The following is a 6,241-nucleotide window of genomic DNA, read 5'->3' on the forward strand; positions in this document are numbered from 1 at the left end:
CATCATGCAAGGAACCATGTGAGTCCCAGGACACAGTTCATCCTTCTGTCCAGGAGACCTTGCTGGACCTATGAAGGTGCACCTTAGCTCACCCTGCATCCAAGGGACTGCACCTTATTGTGACCCTGCTGGTTCACCAAGGCAATAAGTGGCCTCACCCTTGTCTCTTACTTTCCCATGTCTCATAGTGCTTAGGGTCCTTTGCTGCCGGCCCATGTAACTATGTCAAAGAGCTCCAATTTGTGATTTATTATTGTAACTTCCTAATGGCTTTCTTTGTTTAATATCTGTTTTTGCTTTCACAGGTATAAAAGGTCTCATTTCTTTTGATTCTCATATCAAGTAGTCTCTGTTAATTGATCTACAAAAAGGTTCTCAGTAGCCTATTCATACTTACAAAAGTAAAAACTATAAGAGTCACAATTCAAATTGGTCCACCATATTTACGTGCACTCTGATTGTGCAAGGCATTTGACTATTAAACTGTGTATATTCCTATGTCCAATCTCTGCAGACCGTCTATAGATGTTCTTTTGTGACATCTCTGAACAGATGTTTGTCTATCCGAGGTAAACAATATTTTTCCTTTCCCATTTGTGAATCATTGGTCCCAGTTTTAATGTGGGTTATACATCTACATACATGCTTCCACCTGAGGTGCCTACTGGTCAAAATGGTTTCATAACTGGTTGTGTAAATTTAACATACACTGTCATTTATATCTCATGAAGTGAGAGTCTCTCATTGTTCAAAAGGAATATGCTAAGTGTTTCGGTTGGTGTCTTCCTAAGTATCGAAAATTAAAATTATTAAGGTAATTAAACAAATTTTTTTGGGATGGGGAGAGATTATTGGATAGTACTTCAACTGATGAAATGGAAAGTAGCCACCTGGTAACATTTAACCAGTTCTTGTTCATTGATCAGAGGCCCCAATAATCTCCATGGCCTTATGGGAGACATCACAACTAAGGACATAAAACATATTATTGCAATATTTTCACACTGGTCATCATCAAAAACATAATATAATACAATTTTTGATTTAAAGATGCTCTCATACAAAAGCTTCATATGGCTAAGACAATTCATTATTGCTGATCTTGTGGTATATCGAATGCATTCAGTTCTTCAGGTGCACAAATCTTCCAAAATTTAAAATTGGCATTGTTTATGATGATTGAGATCTTTCAGATCCAGAACTCTGCTTTTCTCTTGTGCTCCAGCAGCTTGTGACAGGAGGTTCAAGTCAAACTAAAATGAGGTCACCAGTCAAATAGTGTTTTAAACAAGTGTGTGCCACTAAAAGATGCTTAGACATTGAGCAGTCCAAGCAATGTCACAAAATTCAGCAATGACATCTTATTAAAGGGCAACAAATTAAATGAAAACTTGTTACATAGTAGATAGAAGTGATTAACTGAAGAGCCTATTCTATCCAAGATGGAGATTTAAGTGCATTATAAAAGGTCATCTGATCCGGCCTGCAGATCAACAAGTTCGGAACTCCTGGAGGAGAAACGGGGATTAAATAAAAGACATGGGGGAGACAAAAAGAGACGAAGGCAAGTTGATGTTAACCCAATCAAGCCTCCGGTTTATTGAGAAAATAATCACACCTTTTATAGGCTAAGGGCGGGAGCTGGGACAGGAAGAGGTTAAACAGATGAATACAACAGGGTTACCATCACATCCGGATAAGTGACGTAAGCAGAAGAGGATTATGGTTAATGTAGGCAGACGCAGTGCCCATAGGAGAGAGAGAGAGAGAGACATCTAGGCAGCAATGCCTGTCACTCGGCTCCCTACATCTCCTCCCTTTTTATATTATTTAATTAAGAGTATGGCAGGCCCTGTGAGGACAGCGTCTGTCTTAGGTCAAGGACCTCATTGCATGAACCCAACCAGGCCTTACCCGTCATGGGCTTGCAGAACAGCAGTTGGTCCTGTGCCTGTCTTAGGTGGCTGTTGGAATTAACATGCATGTCCTAGTTGCCCGTCTCTGACTGCCTGTCCATTGCCCCAGGGCAGTCAGGCCGCATCATCATATGGGCCACTCGTGGGAATTCCTTCCCTGTAGGTTTGTTGATCTGTCATCTCCAGCTGATGGTAGTGTACCTGAATGGGCTTTGCCATAAATGCGTCTATCCGGTTATTAATGAACATCATAATCCTCTGAAAAATACAAGACTCACAGAAATGAGAAACAATAGGTCAGCTAGGGGACCCAAAAGTGGGCATTAGGTAAGGGAAAAACTCCCCCCCCCAAAATCAAGGAGAAGGGGTTGACAGTCATTTGTTGGTGTCTCTGTATGAAGTCATTCTCCTGTGTCTTGGAGCATGCCTTGTATAACACTGGATGTAGTCTATTTGGCTGGCGTATGTTCCTCCAGACCGAGAAGAGCCTCTTTCGCAGTCATGGGGTTCTGTGCATGGCTGTCAGCAGTTGCAGTCTGTTTGGCAGGGGTCAAAATCCACCATGGGTGTGGTGTGGCTCAAGAAGGCTGGTTAAGCAGCATAAGGCTCCAGGGAGATGTGTCACCTGTAAGAGAACACAGGGGATTGTGCCTCAGGAAATAACATTATTCCTGGGCGTTACATGGGGTCTTTGAAGAACTGTCTACTTGCTTTACGAGGCGTTCAGGTAGCCATCTAGCTTCTCTATCTTGTTGAGAGTAAACACACACTGAACCTCGTCCCCAGATAAGGACTGGATCAGGGCCATTCCACACATTGGTTAGTGGGTCTCTCCATAAAACAGATGCAAACCGTGTTTGAGTCTGAGTATGCCAAAACCGAGATGCTGCGGAGCAGCCTGAAGCATCCAGGGTCAGAAAATTTAAAATAAAAAGAGCATGTGAAAGGACATTTCTAGGGGACCCCTGGGTGGGGTACCATGTCTCCCTTTTTATTTTATCTATGGTGAATTTAAGAGAACGATGCGCACGTTCAACAATGCCTTGTCCCTGAGGATTGTAAGGTATACCTGTAGTGTGGAGGATATTAAGGCTTTTACAAAATTGAGCAAAGGAGGTGCTGGTATAGCCAGGGCCATTATCGGTCTTAAGCTGTTGAGGACATCCCAGAACTGAGAAGGCTGACAGCATATGGGCTATAATGTGTTTAGCAGCTTCTCCAGTCTGGAGAGTGGCAAAAATGAAGCCACTATAAGTGTCAATGATGACATGTACATATTTTAGATTGCCAAACTCATTGAAATGGGTAACATCCATTTGCCATAAGGCATTAGGAATTAAACCTCTAGGGTTGACTCCTAGGTGTTGAACAGGTGAGTGGATAGCACAAGATGGGCAATTTTTTACAATTTGTCTGGCTTGCTCACGGGTAATTTTGTAGAGAAGGCGGAGGGTGTGAGCATTGAGGTGATGTAGCTGGTGGGCTTGTTGGGCCTCAGACACCTTGGAGTCCTGAGCCATAAAAACCTGTGCTCGTACAGCAACATCAGCCAAATGATTTCCTTGGGCAAGAGGCCCTGGGAGGGTGGAATGAGCTCGCAGATGACCGATAAAGAACTTATGACAGCGAAGCCGTATGAAGCATTGTAATTGTTTGAACAGATTTGCAGCTGGGGAAGCATGACATATAATAGCAACAGTCTCTAATAATGGAACAGACTGAGCAAGGTAAGCACTGTCAGTATACAAATTAAATGGTTGGTCAGAGTAAGCAGCAAAAGCTGCAAGAATAGCTTCTAACTCTGCTAATTGTGCAGAGGAAGTATCTGCCTGGAGGGTAGAAACATTGTCTTGAGATACATAAGCAGCTCTTCCAGAGGATGAGCCATCAGTGAATAAAACCAGGGCACCCGGAGGGGTTGTGAAGCTGTGACTTTAGGGAATATAAATGAGTGACGATTAGCAAAGTCAACTAGCTTATTTGGAGGGTAATGATTGTCAATAGTCCCTGAATAGGAAGCTAAGGCAATAGGCCACACTTCAGTACTCTGAAGTAGCCAATCTATTTGGTCTTTTGTAAAACGTTGAATGATAATATCTGGTTCTTTGCCAAAGTAACATTTTCCCAGCTTTCTACCCTGGATTATTAGGTCTGAGACAGCTTGGAAATAAGGCAAAAGTGTTCTTTTTGGAGAGACTGGTAAATGGACCCACATGAGGGAGCTTGTTGCCAGAACACTGCTGTAGGGCAAAGCTTTGTATTAAAAATGAGAAACTGTAAAGGCTCATTGTAGTCCATAAAGGAAACAGTTTGTTGAGCAATAGCCTCTTCTACTTTACTGAGCGCTCTCCTGGCATCAGGTGTAAGCTCTCGGGGGGAAGTTGGATCTATGTCTCCCCGAAGCAGCGCATAAAGGGGCTGTAAATCATGTTTAGTTAGTTTTAAAAATGGTATGAGCCAATTAATATCTCCCAATCGTTTTTGGAAGTCATGAAGTATAAAGGAATAGAGAAAAAGCAATCTTTAAGATCTATGACAATTTTTAAAATCCTAAAGGAATGGCACTGAGTGAGGGGAGGCCAGGCTGTAGAGGCCCCTTTAAGACCATTGTCTTATTTATCGCCCTAAGGTCTTGTAGCAGCCTCCACTTCCCTGACCTTTTCCGGATAACAAAGATAGGTGTGTTCCAAGGGGAATTACTAGGAACAATGTGGCCTGCATCTAACTGGTCCTGCACCAGCTGCCTTGCGGCTGCAAGCTTTTCAGAGTTAAGGTTGTTTCTAAAGGCTTATATGAATCCCCAATTGGCCATGGAGGCACACGGAGTGACGGGCTGCCATCCTGGGACCTGCTGATCACGTCAACAGGTGGAAGTGGTGGCAGATCACCATGTATGAGGACCTCTAACAGGCCATCATTCTCTGCATCTGAGAAATCAGAGGCTTCAGATTTTTCTGAGGATGGTTTTGAGGTAGATTTAAGGGAGTCGCGCAAGGCAGCCTCACCCAGTGCAACTGTCTCCTCAACCTGAGGGTCTGCATGCCTCTGGGCAAGCAGCTCAGAAATTAAATTCCAATATGTAAAGGTGGTCACAGGAACCTTTTTTGGACCGAAAACTCTATAATAATCTTTTAAAACATCTCTTACTGTATTCCACCTCTTGGTATCTATAGAACCCTCTAGGGGGAACCAAGGGCAAACCTTATGAATAAACTGAAAATACTGTAATAATTCTTGTTTTTCAACCCTTATCTCTCTTGTCTTTAATGCCTTTATAAGGCCTCCGACGAACAGTTCATGTTCGCTCAATACTTGACCCATGTCGGGAAAGGGAAATGGGGTTGCCGTTCACTCACCGTGACTCGGGCAGGACGTCGGGTAGTCGTCTGCGCAGGTCTCGGCACTTGATTTAATGTCCTGTTGCTTTAAACTTTAATCCTTGATTCAGTTTACTCATTCCTCGGCCGAGGTCTCTGGTTCAATTTGCTTTCACTTTCGGTTTAAGCCGGCTGTCTCTCGAACGGCTCCCTCGTTAACTTCTCCGTGCCAGGGGCCCCACGTTGGGCGCCACTTGATCCGGCCTGCAGATCAACAAGTTCGGAACTCCTGGAGGAGAAACGGGGATTAAATAAAAGACATGGGGGAGACAAAAAGAGACGAAGGCAAGTTGATGTTAACCCAATCAAGCCTCCGGTTTATTGAGAAAATAATCACACCTTTTATAGGCTAAGGGCGGGAGCTGGGACAGGAAGAGGTTAAACAGATGAATACAACAGGGTTACCATCACATCCGGATAAGTGACGTAAGCAGAAGAGGATTATGGTTAATGTAGGCAGACGCAGTGCCCATAGGAGAGAGAGAGAGAGAGACATCTAGGCAGCAATGCCTGTCACTCGGCTCCCTACAGTCATCATTACCATTACATTAAAATTCCTATTGTATCTCCCATGCAGCACCTGACATCAGGGCCAATTGAAAAAGTTAGTCCCCACAGGGAGATCTCCTAGATGTGTCTTTCAGTGTATTCAGTAATAAAGAGGAGCAATAAAAACAAAAGCTTTCCCCTATCCCAGACTGAATCCCAATCGTTTTTTTCCTTAGATGCCTTTTACAACAATGCTTTGATCTATGTCTCCCACAATCAATAGATGATCAACCTCCAAAACATCCCATGCCTCCAGGGGCCCTAATATATCTCCAATCTTCTAAGCCCACAGGACTACATCTCTGGTGGGTGGGACCCTCCTTGTTCCTCCTCATGACATCAACAGCCATCAAGGTTCCCAGCCTTTTTCCTGGTTCCACATCACCCAGTCCAAATGGT

At 43.7% G+C, this 6,241-nt stretch overlaps 1 long non-coding RNA gene across 1 annotated transcript; it reads right to left on the minus strand.

Annotated features, from left to right (window-relative positions):
• Nucleotides 1-1,569: 1,569 nt before the first annotated feature.
• On the minus strand, nt 1,570-5,817 carry LOC134475940 (uncharacterized). The gene is made up of 2 exons (XR_010047270.1): nt 5,273-5,817; nt 1,570-2,541 (listed from the first exon to the last, which is right to left on the minus strand). It is a non-coding gene; the product is annotated as an uncharacterized LOC134475940 (long non-coding RNA).
• Nucleotides 5,818-6,241: the final 424 nt, after the last annotated feature.

Source organism: Cavia porcellus, unplaced genomic scaffold (genome assembly GCF_034190915.1).
Source record: "Cavia porcellus strain 051 isolate PalLab524CR breed Dunkin Hartley unplaced genomic scaffold, mCavPor4.1 scaffold_5, whole genome shotgun sequence".
Lineage (NCBI taxonomy): Eukaryota > Metazoa > Chordata > Mammalia > Rodentia > Caviidae > Cavia > Cavia porcellus.